Genomic DNA, 20,061 nt, shown 5'->3' with positions numbered 1-20,061 from the left:
ACAGGCAGTAATGGAGTGAATCTTTTGTCTGTGCTGGAAAGGAGGAACCTGAAATGTCGACCATATGTAAGTTTTTAAAAGTATACCAGTATTGAAAACAAAGTTTAAGGAACATCTATTCATTGCCAATCAGAATGAATAGAAGTTTTTTAAATTCAAGAACTGTGTTGGTACAGTGAACCAAGGTTCTGAACTATTAAAGTAAACTTGATAATGAATCTAAATTGTGACTTTTTTAGAGGAATCATGCATTTTCTGGTAGAGTAGAAAAATGCCAAGTCCTCATATGCCCATGGAATGGGAACACTAGTGTTTTTGTACTTGAGCTGGGAGATGTAATGAGGTTACAGCATTTTGAGGGTAGACAAAGAATTTTAGAGCTAGAAAGAGCTTAGAAAACTGGTCCAACTGTCCGTTTATAGATGAGAAAACTGAGACTAAGGGACCCTGAAACTTGGCCAAGATCATACAGTGAGGACGAAAGCCCAGTTCTAAGTCCCATCTTTCTGCCCATTCCACTGTTCATTGTTTAGCCTTTATAGAAATAGTATTCATTTAGCAAATTATTTGAGTGGTTGCTCAAAAAAAATAGTTATCCCAACTGTAGTTTCAGGTAATATGTTGGGTGCTGGGGATAATACTGATTAAAGCAGGTAGTCTCTGTCCTATGTATATGGAATTTATTATCTTTCAAGAAGTGTATAGTTGGTGCTAAATGATGAACACTTATGATATAATAGTTTCATAGAAGTGTATAGTCCAGAGTGAGAACTCTGACTTTTGACCTATGGCACTTACTTCATTAAAAAATATTTGGAATGTATTTTCATTTTGTTTTTTGTGGTACTAGGTTTGGACCTCAGGGCCTTGTGCTTGCTAGGCAGGTGCTGTTCCTCTTTAGCCACACCTGCAGCCCTTGGAATGTGTTTTTAAAACATCTTATTTATAGCCAGTTATGATGGTACATTGCTGTAATCCCAGCTACCAGGCAGGAGGATCACAAGTTGAGGCTGGCCAAATTACAGTTACCCAGATCCTATCCCCCAAAACAAAGTACAAACAAAAGGATTGAGGTCACAGCTCAAGTGGTAAAGAGTGCTTCCTTGCCTCTGGAAGGAAGGCCCTGGGTTCAATCCATAATCCACAAAAACAAAAAAATTTGACCTCCTTCAATTGGAGCAAAAATTTTCTAATTAAATATTTTACTTAGATTCTAACTAAAATTACAACATTTTTTTTAAATAGCATTTTGTGTGATCATCTTCATAGGAACTGGTATTGCCAGTATTATGTAAATATGAAAGGATGAAGTGATTAGATTGGTTATTTTTTTGGCCTTACTGCTTAATAAATTTAAAAAGCCTAATCATTTGTGTTAAGTCATTTGTAGAAAATATGAGTAATTGCCCAAGTATATTGAATTAATTTGGTAGAAACAGGATCATACTTTTCTCTGAATTAATAATTGGTTGTTTTCTCTTAGTGTATACATATCCACTGTAGAAGCACTTACTGTCACTTTAATATAAATTCATGTTCATCTGTAATGTGCATATCACACAATATGAAACCCTTCCCAAATCACATAGTTTCATGTTGAGATTGCATATAAAATGTGCCTTGTACTGATGGAGGCATAGTGAAACATATGGAAGCCTTTGCTTAGGGAGTGTTTAGGCTAGATAGATTGTTTATGAGTTTGGTTGGCTAGCATTCTTTTTTAAATTATTACATTAGTATTTCTAGTACTGGGGTTTGAACTCAGGGCCTCACACTTGCTAGGCAAGCACTCTACCACTTGAGGCATGTCCCCAGAGTAATGAGTCAAATTTGGATGGATTTGTAGATATTGGAAGCAGCATTATTTTGTACTTGAAAGCATGTTCCTAACGGCTGTAGCTGAATATATATCAGATTTATTTACTCAAGGGAATTGGGTATAAGATAATTCTTCTTTTACCATGTAAAAGGGTGAAAGATTGACTCACAAAGTTTTCTAACAATGACCAGTGTTTTTAGTCCATACCTAAGGAGAGAAAGTAATGAAATTAGATACTGCTTTTAAGGTAAAAGGGAATGTATTGGTCTTTTGGGTCTACCATAACAAAATACCATGGACTGGTGGTTAAAATAGTAGAAGTTAATTTTCTCCTACATTTCTGGAGGCTGAAAGGGCCAAGATCAAGGTGTCAACCCAGCTGATTTTCTCCTGAGGCATGTTGCTTTGGCTTACAGATGGCTGTCTTTCTGTCTCCTCACACAGCCTTTACATTGTATGAGAACACCTCTTGTACCTCTTCTTATAATTAAGGGCATCAGTTTTACTGGATTAGGGTTCTACCCATATTATCTCACTTAATACTTCCGTTACTGCCTTAAAAGTCTAATCTCAAATAGGATCACATTGGAATTGAAGGCGTCAGCATAGGAATTTCAGGTGTATAGAATTCAGTCTATAGCAGAGAAACAAAGAATGTACACAATTTTAGCATGCATCAGAGTCACTTGAAGGCTTGGCGAGTCCTCTTCCTATCACCCCTCCTCTCCCCCCACAATACACAAAATTTTCTGATTTAGTAGGTCTACAGTGAGCCTGATAATTTGCATCTCTAACAATCTCCAAGGTGATGCTGATACTGCTAGTCTGGGGACCATACTTTGAGAATTGATAGTGTCTTATTTCCTGTGTGGGTTAAGGGAGGTTGCAGAACAATGTCCCTGAAATAAGGGAAACACTCCTGAGGATGGGAATGATGACACAGACTGAAGTGGGAAATAGAAGACATAGTGAGAGTGTTGAAGAAACAGCAGTAATTTAGTTTCCTCTCAACTCAGTGAGTTAAAGAAATACTTTGATTGAAAATTCAATGCAAGTACTCTGTTGTTTGTTATGGGTGTAAAAGTTGTAGACTTTATTAATGAACTTAATTCCCTAAATATTTATCATCTTCAAATCTTTGATCCAGTGTCCCTTTCTTGGTAAGGCATTCCATGACTGTCCTATTAAGTTACATCTATGAATTTGGAATAAAAGAAGGCAAAGTTAGAGACAGTCATTAAAATTGTAAGGATTTTAAGTTTACGTGAGCTTTATGGGTTTAAAATATAAACAGTGAGTAAAATTGGATTGTGTTACAAAAGCTCTTTTTTTTTTTTAATTGACTGCTTGAAACAGATTTTCCCATAGAAATACAGCTATAAGAAAATTTGCCAGCAAAATTCGGAAGGACAACCAAATAGCTGGTGCTTGCCTGAGATGTGGGAATCATGATTATAGTAATATGGGTTAATTGGCAAAAGGGAGAGAGCTTTACATTAGATGCACTAATATAACCAACTTTAAAAAAATCTTTTATTAGCATATATTAGTAGTACCATGTACATGATATCTCCATATGAGTATACAATGTGTCCTGATCAAATTTATCCCCTCTATCCCTCCCATTTGTTCCCTAGTCTCCCTTCTTAAAATAATTTCAATAGGTTTCATTGTTCTAATTTTCTCTGGTAGTAATGGATTTTGAACTCAGAGCCTAGCACTTGCTAATCGGGTTCTTTACAACTTGAGCTGCACCGCCGGTCCATTTTGCATTAGTTGTTTTTCACATAGTGTCTGATTGTTATGCCCAGGCCTGCCTGGACCTTGCTTCTGCTTTTTATGCTTCCTGAGTAGCTGGCATGACAGGTGTGCACCGTCATGCCCAGCTCTTTACTGGCTGAAGTGGGTTTGCTAACTGCTTGCCCAGGCTGGCCCTGAACTTCTGCAGACCTCTGTCAAGATTACAGGTGTGAGCCATGGGCCTGGCCATTTTCACTCATGTGATAAAGTACTTCAGCCACATGCACAGCCCCTTTTACCTCCCTCCTGCTGGTGCCCATCCCGAAACAGAACCTGTTTTACATTCCTTGTTAAGGACTAGATTCCACACATGAGAAGAGGAATGTGATATTTGTCTTTCTCAGTCTGGCTTAAAAATTGCTCTTGATTTGACTGATTTTAGCTGAGTGTTGAAATAGTCCTAATGTATTTTATAGTCATAAATGAAAAACTTCATAGAGATCCTTATTTTAAGAAGTATATTGACATATACATGTTGCTTGTACTTGTGTGTATAGTTATATATAAACATATGAAACCATAGATCCAGTCATTCTTCCAATTCTACTATCCACTGGTTTCCCTGATCTTTCTTTCCTCCATCCTATTCTTTACCTGTACTTACATAGCAAGAACAGCATTTACAGTTTTGATTCTTTGTGCAGTACTAAAGTACACATGGTACGATTTTGAGAACTTGTACAACCATACCACTATGAAAAAAAACTTAAGAAAAGTTTAAGATTTATTTTTACTCCCTCAAATTGAAGTTTTGTTAGCCAAAATTATTTGCATAAGACCCCTCTCCTCCCCAGAGTGGTCATTTTATCCATTTGAAATACAATTGGGCTTGTCTACTTATGTTGCATTCTGTTTACTTGCTTTTTTTGTTTTCCCTGTCCCAAAATCTGTTTTGTTTAGTTCCATATTTTTAATATATGGAATATTAATGTTGCTTCCAAATGTCAGAACTGCACACCAAAAAATATGTATACACAGAATTCAGTCCTTTCCTTTTTTATCCTCCTACTTTATTCTTTTTACTAGTAACCAGTTTGTTTTTTCTGCTCTATTCTTTCTGTGTTTCTTCTCCCTAGAGTAAACATTGTCTTAATTCTTTTTCACATTCTGCATGCATCCAGTTTCCTGTATTTGAACATTTAGGTAGTTCCCAACAGTTTTTTTGTTGTTGTTGTTTTTGTTTTTTGCGGGGGGAGAAGGGGAATGTCAGTGTAAATTAGCACAGTTAACAAAAAAGAAGTTAAAATTGACATAATGATACATATATATATATATATATATATATATATATATATAAATGAATTTACATTTCTGGCAGGATATATTTGATACAAAACCTAAGGGAAAAATATTTTATTAGTTCTAAGCATTTCAAAGTTGTGGCAATGCTGCAGTGAATAACTTCATGCATATATTTTCGTATTGCTAAGGTATATCTGCAAAGTAAATTCCTGGGATGAAGAGTAAATTAATGAATTGTCTTATTAGCTATTGTCAAATTCTTTGCATACCAATATACTGTCTTCTGGTTATCCATTGTTACATTACAACTTGCCCCAAACTTAATTGTATAAAACAATTGTTTTATTATACTTCTGAGTTCTTGGTCAGAAATTTGGAAAGGAGACATTGGGGTGACTTGTCTCTGTCGCATAGTGTCTGGAAGTTTCTTTGGGAAATCTCAAGTGACCAGATTAGTTAGGGGCTATAATTATGTGTCAATGGCTTCTCTAATATCTGGTGAACAGGCTAGGATGACTGATGTTAGGCTCAGTTCAGACTGTAATCAGAACATGCATGCATGATCTCTTAGGGCAACTTGGACTTCACAGAGTGCAGCCTGGGTTCTGAGAAGGGCTGTCAGGAGAGGGAGCATTTCAAAACAGCTACACAGAAGCTGCAAGACCTTTTATGACCTCGCTTCAAGTCTCATGGTAATGCCTCTGGGGTACTTCTCTTGGTGAAGCAGTCACGAGTCTGCCCAAATTCTAGGGAGGTGAGGATATAGACGCCCCTCTTCATGTGAGTAAGTCAAAAAATTTGGAACTAAGGTTTAAGACTGCATATGACATTTTAGATACTTCACTGGTGAATTGACATATCCCCAAAGCTTTGACAAACAGTACATTTTCCAGCTTTTGAATTTTCATTAATATGATTGGTGAGAGATGACATTTCAGCATAGTTTTATTTTCTCTTATAAGTGATAATGAACATCTTTTCCTACCTTTTATTTTTTGCAGTACTGGGTCTTGAACTCAGGGCCTTCACCTTTTTGTGGTGAGTATTTTCGAGATAGGGTCTTGCAAACTATTTGCTCAGGCTGGGTTTGAACCGCAGTTCTCCTGATCTCTGCCTCCTGAGTAGATAGGATTACAGGCATGAGCCACCGGCACCCAGCTTTTCCTACCTTTTTAAGGGTTATTTTTATATTTTGGTGATTTTTAATCATTTTTCTTTAGGATGCATGATCTTTTTTCCCTCAATTTTAAAGTTTTTTTTTTTTTTAAATGTTAGGAATATTAGCCATTTTTCTGTGATGGCAGTAATACAATCTCTAGATTTGTTTCTTGTCTCTTGACTTTGCTTATGTCATGTTATAAGGAATGGATAGATCTGATTTAAGTTTGTGTAAATGATTATTCAGTAGTCCCACAGTTAATGGAAAAGTTCCCTTCTCTCACAAGTGATTGTCGTATATTCATTTCCGTATAGAGTTGTGTCTGTTTTTGGACTTTTGTTTTAATCCTTTGATCTTTTTGCATGTCTGTGCTGCATTATTTTATTCATTGGGGCTTCACCATACGTTTTAGTATCTGATAGAGCTAAAGGTCCCACATAGTTCTTCATTTGCTGTGGTTTTCTGGTATTCTTATGTGTTTCTTTTTCTATATACACTTTAGCATTACCTTGTCTAGTTTCCTAGGTTTCAGGAGAGTTGCATTAAACTGATATTCAGTGATGTTGAAAAATTGTATCTCTGTTTATTCACATCTGTGCTGTTGTCTTTCAGGGGTGTGTTTATATTTTTTAAATATACATTGCGAACATTGTAAAGTTTATTTCTAAGTAATTAAAAAAATTGGTTACTATTGTAATGGATTTTTTCTATTATATCACCTAATTGGTTATTAGTTACATATATAAAGACTATTGATATATGCCTGTTAACTTTAATCATTATGCCTTACTCAGTTTTATTCTTGAGTTAGTTTTCATTGATTAGAGGTCTCTAGTTTTCCATGTCATTTATAGAGATCATTTTTCTTTCCCAATTCTCAGATCTCTGTTGTTTTCTCAAATTCTTTGGTCGATAACCTCCATAAAGATGTTAGTTTAGTGGGGATATCTTTTGCTTGCTGTTGATTCTGCTGAATCCTCAATATTTCGCTACACTGAGTTTAGGATTGAGGTATATATAATTTATAATGTTACATATCCATTCATTCCTATTTCATGATAGATTTTCTAATATTCAACTATCCTTGTATTCGTGGCATAAATTCCACTTAATCATGGTGTATTTTTTGTTTTTGTTTTGAGGCAGCCCAGGCTGGCCTCAAACTCACTATTCTCCTGCCTCAGCCTCTTAAGTACAGGGGTCACAAGCTTTGCCACCACACTGGCTCTGTTTTTTCTTTAATGTAGTATTGCAGATATACTAACTATTCACATCAGTTCTTTTTTGTCTGTCTGTTTTTGCAGTGCTGGGGATTGAACCCAAGGCCTTGTGCGTGTCTTGAAAGCCCTTTACCACTGAGCTATAGTGCCAGCCCTAGCATCAGTTCTTGTGATACTGATCTGTAATTTTTATTCTGTTTTTATTGAGTTTAGATATCAGTGTTATACTTGCTTTATAAGAAACATGAAAGTTTCCCTTCATTTTGTGTTTTCTGAAGCAATTTATATAGTACTAAGACTTTAATTTCTAAAGATATGGTAGAATTCTTCCATGGTGCCCTTTTATGGATGTTTTTCTTTGTAACATTTTCTGTTTTTTTTACCTCTGCTGCAGTCAGTCTTGGTAAACTGTGATTTAAGAAATTACCCATTGCATCTCACTTTTAAGATTTATTTAAATCTTTTTTAAAAATTTTCTCTGTATAAATAATTATTTCCTCTTCTGTTATTTTATTTAGTATATTTGTGCATTTTTCTGCTTTGTCAATATGTGTAGCATGTACATTTTCTTCTTTTAACCGGATTGCCACCTTTGTCTTAATCGTACATCTAGATACATTAAATTCTCACCATTAGTCCTTTTGCTGCAGCTCACCCAGTTAACTCTTGGATGAAGTTCATTATCTGTAAACTCCTCAGGAGGGTGGCATGTGTACTCAGTATTCCCAAGTCCTTGTACGTTGAAAACTTCCAGGGCCATGGGTGTAGCTTGGTGGTAGAGCAGTGTACTTAATTAGCACATGTCAGGCCTTTGGTTCAGTCTCCAGCACCATAAACAAAAAGGAAGCCTTTTTTTTTTTTTTTCCTGTTGACTTAATACTTGAAGGAACACTTGGCTCCCATTTCTTGGAAATGATACACCACTGTTGTTTTTCTTTGTTGCTTTTAAAGTCTTTATTTTATTGCTTTTAAGTCTTTTGATTTCTTTTTGGTAGTTTAATGAGTTACATGCCTTGAAGTACATTATTCTAGGTAAGATTTTCTAGGTATACAGTGGACCTTTTTAGTATGCTGATTTAGATTTCCTTTTCTTGAAAGATTTTTTTGAATTACAGTTTTAAATATTCTGTTCCATTGTTTTCTTTCCTTTTCTTTTTGATGGGACTGGAGTTTAAACTCAGGGCTTCACATTTGCAAAGCAGGTACTCTACCACTTGAGTCATTTTGCCCTGATTATTTTGGAGAAGGGGTCTTGAGAACTGTTTGGGCTAGCCTCAAACTTTGATCCTTCCCATTTTAGCTTCTCAATTAGCTAGGATTACAGATGTGAGCCACTGGTGTCCAACTTCCATTGTTTTCTTTAAGGGCTCCACTTATAGGTATGTTGGATTTCTTACATGTCTTCTGTTTTTGGGGAGGACCTTTTTTTGTTGTGATCTCATTTTCATTCTTGTTTTCCTTCTTTCCCATCAATGTCTGATGTTGGATTTTTGTTCAGATTTGTTCTCCCTTGAGCCTTTTGTAATTTGTTCTTAATTTGTTTTTCCTTTTTGTCTTTTAGTTCCTTTCCTGAGATTGATAGACTCTCATTGTGTTTCTTCCTGTGTTTTTGTTCATTTCTGTTATTTGTGTTTGAATTTGGGGTTCTGGGTGATTTTTTATTTTAAAATCTCTAAGTACTTGATTGAGGGTATTTTATTTAACTGAAGCCTGACAGTTTTCTTCTGCTTCATGGTGTTTGTGTGTGTGTGTGTGTGTGTGTGTGTGTATGTGTATAGTCATTGTTGCTTTGTGGGGAATGTGCATCCACAGAAAAGTGATTTTCACTTTCTATTTTCTTCCTCCAGTACTTTGATATGACTTTGATTTGATTTTTTTTTTTTTCTTCAAACCCATAGTCCTCTCCCTAAGCAGATCATGGACTTGTCAAAATAGTGAATTTTTTTTTTAACTGTTAATGGTGATAGCGAAGAGAAGTAGGCAGGAATTTATGTGTGTTTTTTTTTCTCTTTGGTTTCTATAGCATCCTTAATTTTCCTGTTCTGTCATATTTCCAAGAGTAACTCCTGCTGCAATTTATCTGCCTGTCCCCAGAGAGGTTTGTGTAAGCATGCCATCTCTTTTGCTGCTGCCTCTCAGCCTCCTGTGTAGCTTGATGTTGTAGACTCCACATTTGAGTTTTCAGCATTTTGGCCCTTGGTGTTGGACTTCTTCTGTGAGTAATTCTGTCTGCTTCATGTGTGTCCTTTGATTGCTTCTGTTTTTCGTAGGGTCTCTTAAGCTTCCCCTCTCTTATGATACATGCCCACAGGCTTGCAGAGACAATAGGAGCTTTGTTAAGAGTTCAGTGTTTATTACTTTGCTTACAGGTAATGAAGCATGTAGTCTTTTATCTCCTGATGATACTGGAGGTCATGTGTGGCTTTATTTGTACTCCCTTGTGCTCTTAACACTGTTTTTGGGGGGTGAGGGATTGAGATTCAGGCTGCTGCCATTATCCTTCTGGCTCAGAAGTTCCAGAAGAACATTTTAAAATGAAGATTCTGAAATCTTAATCCACTGATTCTGTTAAGAGTGAGATTTAGGACTGTATTTTTTAAAAAGGTCTTTCAATGACTTGAATACAGAGCTAGTTTTGGCAACTACTTACCCTCAGCTGGGGATAAGCAGACTCTTTTGTAAAGGGTCAGGTATCAAATGTTATAAATTATTGGGACCAGGTACAGTATTTGTTGAATGTTTGTGGCTTTTTTTCCTCTCTCTCCTCAAAATTTTTTTGTATGGTACTGGGGTTTGAACTTAGTGCCTTGTGCTGGTGCTTTACAACTTGAGCTACACCCCTATCCTTTTTTGCTTTTAGTTATTATTCAGATAGGGATTTGTGTTTTTGCCCAACCAGCTTCCTGCTGCGATCCTCCCAATCTTCCCCTTCCAAGTAGCTGGGATTGCAGAGGTTGATTACTACACCTGACTTTTTTTAAAATTTTAATCCTTTAAAATGTGTTTTAAAAACAAAAAACAACCTTGACCTTGCAAAAACAGACTGATTTTGGCTAACTCCTGCCTTAGACCACCTCAAAAGTTTTTTATTCCTGTTGTCTTAGTTTGGCTTGGTAGTTAAAATAGTTAGGCAGAGTGGCTCACATGAATAATCCTAGTTACTCTGGAGGCAGAGATCGGGAGGATCATCATTTGAGGATATCCCAGGCAAAAAGTTAGCTAGAGCCTATGTCAACCATTGGCTGGCATGGTGGCACGTGCTTTGTCATTCCAGCTAAGCAGAAGTAAAATAGAAGGATCATCTTGGGTACCAGATACTAAGCTTTATGGGTATAAAGCAAGACCCTATCTCAAAAAAAAAGCAAAAAGGGCTGTAGACATGGCTCAAGTGTACAGCACCTGCCTAGCAAACACGAGGTCTTGAGTTCAACACTCCCCTGAAAAGTTATAATATTTACCTTCTTCTGAGAACCTGAAATAAGGAATGTTTTTTAATGCTTTAAGAGCTTTAGATCTACTCTGGGGTATAAATCAATCAGCACAAGCCAGAAAGCATAGGAGTAGCAATATAAAATGGCAAATATAAATATAGTTGTTACTGGTTAGCTGCTTACACAACCAAGGAAGTTTATATGACTCCAGTAAAATGCCTTATTTTTACAAGCACAGCACTTTAATGAATGCCTCACACAGTGCCTACCACAGTTCTTAGTATCTAGTATGCATGTAAATATGTGAGTTAGACATCCTTGTAGAATAAATTGCAAGTATCTCTCCAGAGTTATCATTTAGATTTCAAGAATGTATTCCAAAATGACTTTGACTCTTCATGGCTGAAATTGAGCTCTTCTGGCAGTTCAGTTAATTCTTAAGGCAACTCGTGATTTGTTTTAGTAAGACAGATGCAAAATAGCTTTCTGTTTCCTATGGCCAAAGGGTATGTCCTTGTCCTAACTAAAGCTGAATCCTATTGTCTGAATGTATTGGAGAGAGCGCATGAAGTCTAACTATGGGGATGACTACCCTTCTCACTTCTGATTTTCCCAGCAGCAGCAGCAGCAGTAGTAAACAGGAGGCTTTACAAGCATAAGTCTTGTAAGGAGGAAAGAAATTGTTTTGAAAGGGTAAATAACATGAATAGCTTTATAGAGAGGAGAGCAAGGTAGTCTCAGTTTGCAGGCTTATTAGTGTTTGAGCATCTTCGAATGTCATTCACTGACAGATTCTTTCTCCAAGCGCTAGAAGAAAACATGAAGTAGAAGCCAAATGGACATTTTAAAAAATCAATTCATCCTTTTGTATTCTGTGATGGAATTGACTTCCATTTTGGAAACAGTGGTTTGATGTATGGGTTTTTTTGGGGGGGAGGGGGTTGTTTTTAAGGCACTATGTTAGTCACCTTTATTTTTGGTCACCAGTCATCCATCCTGTTTTTCATTATTCACTGATGCTGTCATTGTAAGTCTTTTACACAGACTGACTTCTCACAGGGAGGGTGGCCATTAGTAGGTTAGTGATTTTTCCTGATGCTGTGTCCTTGAAATATCCTCCACTGATTAGGAGATGTTAAGGCTTTCCCTTGCCAAACAAGAAAATAGACAAAAGTAGGTACAGCTTCATTGTTTTTCATCCCTCCTTCCCTCACCATGTCCATTTTTTTCATAGAAGTCATAATAGTCTTGAGGCACAAATCGGAACCATATCACATTGTAATTAATACAGTATTCAGAGTCCTTGCTCATGGGCTGTAAGCCCCTCAATACCTGACCCTTTCTAACTTACCCAACTCATTGTTCACTGATCTTTGCCTTTCAGAATGGATCGCACTAGCTGTGTTGGCCTTCTTTATATGCCTTTTGGACATTTCAGCCTTGTTCCTACCTTGGAACCCTCATATCTTCTCTACAAGGAATGCCCCCATATCTTCTGCTTCTTTGATTGGTTTTTCTCCCCACCCCCATATCCACTGCTAGAATATTTTATTTTAAAATATGCCACAGTATATACAAAGTTTGTATGTCACTGGGTAAAGGCCTGGCCAAAAGAAGAAATAATTACTAGAAGGTTGATCTGGATAGTTACACTTCACTTGACAATAACTTACTTGAACTGAGGTTTCAGTTTTTAGCAATGACTAACAATGTCAATGGCTGTGGCTGCTTCCTTGTCATAGTTTAAGAGACTCAAATACTCCTTGTCCTCCTCACTTAGTCACTTGTACACTATCCTTCTTTAAGGTATTTACATTCTTAGAAGATAAATAGGGAAGACAAATAAATTAATACAATTTCACTAGGAAAGGAAAATGCCCATGTTTACCACTGAGTTCTGTGTTCTTGCCAGTCTGTATGATTTTAAAATTCCAGTTATAATCTCTTTCATATTGATAAAAATACACAGTGATGTGGTCCTCTACTGTCATTGCAGTTTTGTTAGTGCAATTAAGGGTTGTTTGGACTAAGCTTGAAAACGTACCTGGTGACATCTCTTATATATGCTCTGACTATCCCTGTTCCAAAGAGTGGAAGAAGTTTTTTTTTTAAGAGAAGATTTCAGAATTGGTAAGCACATAAAAGTGTATCTGTATAATTGGGAAGGTTATCTATAATCAGTTGCCTGTAAAATCGGTGTTCAGCTCTATGAATTAAAGAATTGCATATACCTGTACTTTTGTTTGAGTCCCAGGAAAACAGAATATGTTTTTTTTCTTTTTAACAAGAGGATGGTTCTCATGCTTTCCCTTAAAAGCATCTCAGTTTCCCTTTCTATCAAAATGACTTTCTCCTGAAGTTGCCTTCAGCATTGACCCACACAAAAAGGGAGCTCTTTTGGTGCTTTTGAGTCTTGCACTCAGCCTCTCAGTTTGACCAGATTTTCTCAGTATCAGAGACTCGTTCAAGTAAATAAGGTTTTTCCTTAACTAGTTTCTTCAGAAAACTTTGAGATCTATTAATGCCTTCCTTGCTTACTTCACATATTATTACACAGGCAGAAGAACTAAAAGCCCTAGACCTTTTTTATGATGTCTCCAGTCTGTACTTTCGTGTGCTTCCCCCTAAGAAATCTAAAAGAAGGATTAGTATTTTCAAAATTAAAAAAAAAAATTTTTTGGTCCTCTTTTTGAACATGTAGTCTCCTATCTGGTATAGGAGATCTCCCCTGGTTGTGGTATTCAAAAATTGTCTTTTATGTCTCCATTTATGTTTTTTATTTTAAAAAAACAGTCAAAAGGATGTATATATAATTCAACCGATATTCTGCCACTGGTGAAATTCTGAGCAGCCACACCTGATTTTCTGAACTATATTGAACAGGAAATGAACACTGGTTTCAAGTTTGGTACTAGAAGAAAGCAAGTGCAAAAAAGAGTTGAAGGGACTGGTTCCTATATTTTCAAGGAATTATTTACAATACAGCTTTCCTTTGAAGACAGTAGAGGAGGATGCCAAGAGGATACATTTGTTCTATGACATTTTCAGGTTTAAAATGAGTAGAACATAAGTTTCATGTTAACCTTGATCTTGAGTTCTTCCATTTGAAGTGTAATGAATCAGATATTGCCATTAGTGAGTTAAGAGGACAATACTTGAAGGACAAATGAATCTCAGTTGGAGACTCTTCCATAAAATGTTCATTAATGTGCTAGAAAGATTGGGGGAGGATAATCACTGCCTCCCACGTTCAGTATACAATTGAAATTAAACTCCTGTAGATAAATCACTGAAAACAGCTGGGCTCTGCACAGAAGTACTTCAAAAGCTGGACCCTAGAACCATGTAAAATGCAAGGTGTTTAATATCCTACAGAGTCTGTATTCAGTATCATTTGACAATAATTAAAGAAGCTTCTCGCTGCTGATACTTACATACTTTCCTGGCACTATTGGATATGTGAAGTTGTTAATACTTAAAATTATGAAATAGTTTTCAGAGTGATACTATGGTTTTTTGTTGCTTTGTTTTGGTTGAGTGACAGGACTCTTTTTAAATCCATAATGGGTACTAGTTTCTATACAATTTTATTTTAAGGAAAGATTGTGATTTGCCATCATTTAAAAAAAAAAGACTGCTTTTCCTTTGTGTTCTTTAATAAGCAATAAAATTTTTAAAAATCTGCTTTGTAAATGTAAGAATTAGGAATTTATTTTGTTTATTTAATTATTTTTGAGACAGTCTCACTTTGTAGTCTAGCCTATCCTTGAACTTGTGATTCTGTTGCCTCAGCCTTCTGAGTGCTGGGATTGCAGACCTAAGACACCACATCCAGCTATAAAAATGGGAATTTAGAAGGATAATTATTTTGTAAGAGTGTCACAACCAAGTTTTGTTTTATGTGAATGTGATAACAGCTATAAAAGGAATGAACCGTCTGTTTGTAATTTTATGTGCTTGGTTAAGTAAAAGAATGTCTTCACTTAGGGAAGGCTGAATTCCCCAAACTTTACATATCACATTATCTTGTTAATATAAATGATATTTATATAACTATTAATAATAGAGACAACTTGTTTAAAATTTGAACTATAGTAAATGTTTATTTTTCAGACCTTTTCTAGGGTAACATTATAGTTTTTAAATGAGTGTTAGAAGTCATATGAAGTTGTATCTGATGCTGCCCACACAAAGTCTAAGAAAATGTATGTATAAATCTTGTTTGTAATTTCTTTTACCATGCCTTATATGGTTCTGTGCATCCAAGATGAGTTTAGGAAATAACTTAACATTGAGAATAAATGGGTAACTTTTGCTTTTTAACCCTGAGTTTGTGTTTTATGTAATGGGAGGGGATTGGAGGTTCTCCATCACTGCAATTCTTTCCTTAGCCCATCCCCTAATTATGTCTGATATGTAAAACACAAAATCCCTTTTTTGCGTTTTGCATATTAGAAATACCCCCTTATCAGTGAGGAAACACTTAATGACCTTAATCTCTTGAATTTGTAAAAAAGAATCTGTCTAAATAGATTTATATATCAAGTATTCTTTAAGTAACATTATTTCTGAGAATCTTCCATCATTTGATAATGAAATAATGACACCTAAAAATGAATCCTGGTTTGTCAGAACTTTAAGGTAAAAGCAGTATCTTTCCAGAAACATACACCTAACAGCACACCTAACACTAGAATTACTATGGTGGTAGTCTAGAAAGGACTGTTTTCTTACCTCTTTTTATCTTAGTATTAACTAGTGTTTGAATCATGAGATATTTTGATAGTCTTAATCTTGAGTTGTAGAGGCCACATTTCTGGAATATAGTATAAGCACTTTATTGTTTCAGTTACAAGCTATGAAATAAGTATGCATTGGAGAAAGTATAAATTTTTTATTTGTGTGTTTTTTCTAGCATGATAATGAAGTGGTTCTGTTTATTCACTTAGCAAATATTAAGGTGCCTACTTTGAGCCATATCACATACTCTAGGGATAAAAGAAAGGCTTCTTGGGCTCATTTTTAATATGGCAATAGCAAATACTCTCAAAGTTCAGAGTAATAACTTTAAGAGAATGAGTAGATGAGTAGTAATGCTGCTTTCAGAACACAAGTGGTCATCCAGAATAGATTAATTACTATCTCAGATATTTTGACTCTGAAAGATATAAATTGCCATTCACATATGATTCCTGGCATACTGTTACATACATGTCTTACTTATGGACAACTCATTGCTATAACAAATTGGAGAATCGTAGTCCGTCTTGTATGTATGTATTGGAGTTTGAACTCAGGGCCTCATGTTTTCTGGGCAGGTGCTCTACCATTCGAACTACACCCCCAGTTCTCTTCTGTTTTATTTATTTATTTATTTATTTATTTGCAGTACTGGGGTTTAAACTCAGGGCTTATACCTTGAGCCACTCCACCAGCCCTTTTTTGTGATGGATTTTTTTTTAAGATAGGCTCTTGCCCGGGCTGGCTTCAAACCATAATCCTCCTGATGTCTGCCTGCTAAGTAGCTAGGATTACAGGTATGAACCACTGGCGCCCGGCCTCTCCTCCATTTTTAAGTGAAGAATTATCTTCTTGGATTATAAACTGGACAGTATCTTTTTCCTTTTTTAGTATGTTTGTATTTTCGTAATGTAATACAATTTTTTGCATAGAGCTTCAATAAATATTGATGACAATGAAAGTCCTATTTAAAACATAGGATGCTTCAAGATTAAAATTTCCAAGAATTTTAGTACAGATTTTTAATAAATAACAGTCCTCTGTCTCCTTGCATACATTTTTTTTGGGATACATTTTTTTTCAGTTTATCATAGCATATGACCATTTGAAGTGCTCAAATATCTGATTCAAGTAAGTGCACTTTCTGTAATGGCATTTCCAGTAATATAGAACAGTATTTCACATTTACTTGGTAGGTTATTTTGTTTATTTTAATAAATAGCTACCTTTTATTATATTTGCTGTCATTCCAAATAAATGATCATCTCAGAGCAGTGAGATACCATGCTTTCCTGTAAATACATGCAAAGATAATCAGGGCAGAGAGGGAAGAAGCAACACAGAGCCTGAGTGTGAATCCCAGCTATACCCCTTAATAGCTATGTGACCTTAAGCATATTACTTAACCTATCTCACTTCAGTTTCCTTACCATAAAACGGAAAGTAGTACTGATTGAGTATCTCTAATCTGCAATGCTTGGGTCCAGAAGTGTTTCACATTTTGGAGGTTTTTTTTTTTTTTTTTTTTAATTTTGGAATATATGGATGGCCTACTGGGTGGAACATCCCTAACCTGAAGTCCTAAGTGCTTCAGAATTCAACATGACACTCAAAAAGTTTCAGATTTTAGACCATTTCACATCTTTGGATTAGGGATTTGGTACTACTAGCCTGTAGTACCAATCTCATAGGAGCAAAGTAGATTAAAATGGTCTATGAATGTTAGCTATTATTATCATTATCATAATCATTCACTGCTTGTAAAACTGATAGCCTAGTGCTGTCTGTATATGAAGCATTCAGACTTGAGTGTTTTTGACCTACATTTGGCAGTAAGTCAAATATGTACTGCTCTGAAGTGTCCTGGCTATCATAAGCACAGGTTTCAAAGAATTTGCTTCTTACATTGCCTTACAGCCAAAGGTTACCCATCCCTGTCTTCCTCCACATTCCTTGCATTTTCTTCCACTTCCAAAGAATTCTAATCAGAAAATATTTAAACCCAGTATTAGCTTTTTGCCTACTTTTTTCTTCCATTTTATGGAACTGTAAGTAACCATGGCTAAAAAAATAACCAGTGTAAAGACCAGGTGTGGTGGTACACACCTGTAATTCCAACACTTAAGGCTGAGGCAGGAGAATCATCATTCCAGTCCAGCCTGGGTTACATACAATGACCCTATCTCAAAAAAAGCAAAAACAAAACAAACCAAGAACAAAAAACCCAACTACTGTATACTTACCACAATTATAGTTAAATAATTATTTCAGTAGATCAACAGGCATGTCTTTATATATCTTCTCCAAAAGAATATAAATTCCTTGGGAAAAGGATGGTTCTGTCATCCTCCCTGCTATGTCCCCAATACCTAGAAATCAGATAAGTCTTGACTGTAGAAATAATATTTAAATACTTGCTCCTATCATGCTGATGGAAGTAAAGGATTAAAAATCAATGTACCTGAATGATAGTCTTTGCCTCTTCAAAAATTTATGGGTAGTTTGGGTGTGGAGTATTCAGCTTGAAAAACTAAATGTTAAATGCTGGACTAAATGAGAAACTAGCTGTAAATTCAGGTAATGGTGACCTAGTGCTAGCTGTGGTACTTTCTGTATCACTGTTGCTACTCAGGCCATTTTTATTTTATCTGCATTCCCTATTTATCCCATTTAAGAGCCCCCAGCTAAAATGTATAAGACTAGTGCTGCCTTTATCAAGGTGATGGAAATCTGTAAGCTTTGAATTAAAATTTGGTATAATAAAGAACAATTTCCAATGACCTTTCAGGGAGAAATCGTGAGTGCTTATGAAAGAGTCAGTAAGCAAAATGTCACATTCCTCCAGGCAATGGTATCAGTCTTGTAAACCTAGCTACTAGGGAGGCAGAGATCAGGAGGATCACAGTTCGAAGCCAGTCCAAGCAAATAGTTTGTGATACTCTTCTCAAGGGTTGGCCAAGTGGCTCAAGTGGTAGAGCACCTGTTTAGCAAGTGTGACAGAGTCTGAAATTCGGTGGTTTCAGAGGGAGTACAAAAGATTAATATAAGATTGAGAAGAAAAGGAATTTAGCTATTGATAGAATATTGGGACTATAGCAAGAAATCAGAGGTGCATATGCACTCAGGTAGTAGATACTTTGGCTAAAATAGGCAAGAGTACAGTAGCATTTCTAAAGTATTGTGTGCACTGGTTCTAGTGGATATTAGTAGGTGCTTCATGGGAAAAAGAGTAGTTCAAAATAAGCTCAGGAAATGCAATGTGGACTTTTTCCTTCTTGTAGATTCACAAGTGTGCAAGGCTATGAAAAAGATGAAGAAACATATTTAACTGTGCTGAACAGAAAACATTTTTTTCTACAGCATAGCTAATAATGTACTGTGAATAGCCTTCTCTAAGGACACCAGTTTGGAAAAGTCTGGTCTAGAGGAATTTGAGGACTCATGATAGAAATAAAGTCTTGGAGTTGATTTTGAGGTCAGGACTAAAAATTACTTGCAAGATTTTAGAGATTTTAGAGACGAGAAAGAAATGAGGCTTGAAAATATGGTTTTGTGGTCTTAAGTATAGGCAAGAGACAGAACTTGGAAAAGAAAATACTAATGTGCAGTTGTAATTCTGAACTTAGCATTACTGAATTGTGTATAGGTCTTTCTTATAAGGGGCACAAGTTATCAATACCTCAAGGGCACACAAATGTACTAGACTGACGCACAGTATCATGTAATGAGGGGAACAGGTAGTATGTAAATACAAATCCAGATTCATAATTCTTGGTGCTGGTGAGACAAGAGAGAACAAAATCGGACTCTGATGGTGTTTATATGGAGGTAGTGGTGAGTAGGAGAGAGACAGAAAGTGGTTAGGAGAGCCAGTCAGAGACAAAAAGAAGGAATCCTTGGAGATAGAGCTGGAAATTGCACATAGAAGGTAAGAGATGAGTGTTTCATGGGATAAATGGACAACCCATAGGTATTAGATAAGGAAAGAATGGTCATTAAGCCCAACTGTATACATGAGAAAAATTAGACCAAGAGAGAAGGTGATTTGTTTAGGATTAAGGGCCAGGACAGCAGAGACAGAATTAGAATCTTGTCCCTTTGTTGTTGCTTCTGGAAGACATTTCAAAAAGGAAGAGTTTTTTGGGAAGAAGGGGACTGGCTATCCCTAAAGGAACTTCACAGGACAGGGATTATATGTCTTAGTACATTTACCTTGGTGAAGAGCCAGACTTACAAGCTGTGAAACTCAACTACATTCTTAACTATATTTTGGGGGGAATGGGGGAGAGGGGCTACTAGGGTTTGAACTCTGGGCCTCATGCTTGCTAGGCAGGCATTCTACCATTGGAGCCACTCTGCCAGCCCCCAACCCCCTTATTTTTGGATGGGACTGGTGTTTGAACCCAGGGCTTCACACTTGCAAAGCAGGCACCTCCAGTCCATTTTGCTCTGATTATTTTGAAGAAAGGGATCCTAAGAACTCCTTGCCAGGACTGACCTTGAACCGAGATCCTCCTGATCTCAGCCTCCAAAATAACTAGGATTGCAGGAATGAGCCACTAACTCTCAGCTAACTATGGATTTTAATTTTGACTAAATTAATAAAGTTTGTAATACTGATGTAAAACTCAGAATAACAATTTATTAATT

The 20,061-nt window shown here is 36.1% G+C and overlaps 1 protein-coding gene and 1 long non-coding RNA gene across 4 annotated transcripts in view; one reads left to right on the top strand and one right to left on the bottom strand.

The window, feature by feature from the left end:
- Atp2b1 (ATPase plasma membrane Ca2+ transporting 1) overlaps positions 1–20,061 on the top strand; it is a 113,692-nt gene that overhangs the window by 17,921 nt on the left and 75,710 nt on the right. The window lies entirely within an intron of this gene.
- LOC141425808 (uncharacterized) overlaps positions 2,882–20,061 on the bottom strand; it is a 149,274-nt gene continuing 132,094 nt past the window's right edge. Inside the window, exon 8 of the long non-coding RNA XR_012450935.1 lies at positions 2,882–17,780. This is a non-coding gene — a long non-coding RNA (uncharacterized lncRNA). The remainder of the gene's footprint in view (positions 17,781–20,061) is intronic.

Source organism: Castor canadensis, chromosome 8 (genome assembly GCF_047511655.1).
Source record: "Castor canadensis chromosome 8, mCasCan1.hap1v2, whole genome shotgun sequence".
Taxonomy (NCBI): Eukaryota; Metazoa; Chordata; class Mammalia; order Rodentia; family Castoridae; genus Castor; species Castor canadensis.
This window is presented reverse-complemented; position numbering and strand designations above follow the sequence as displayed.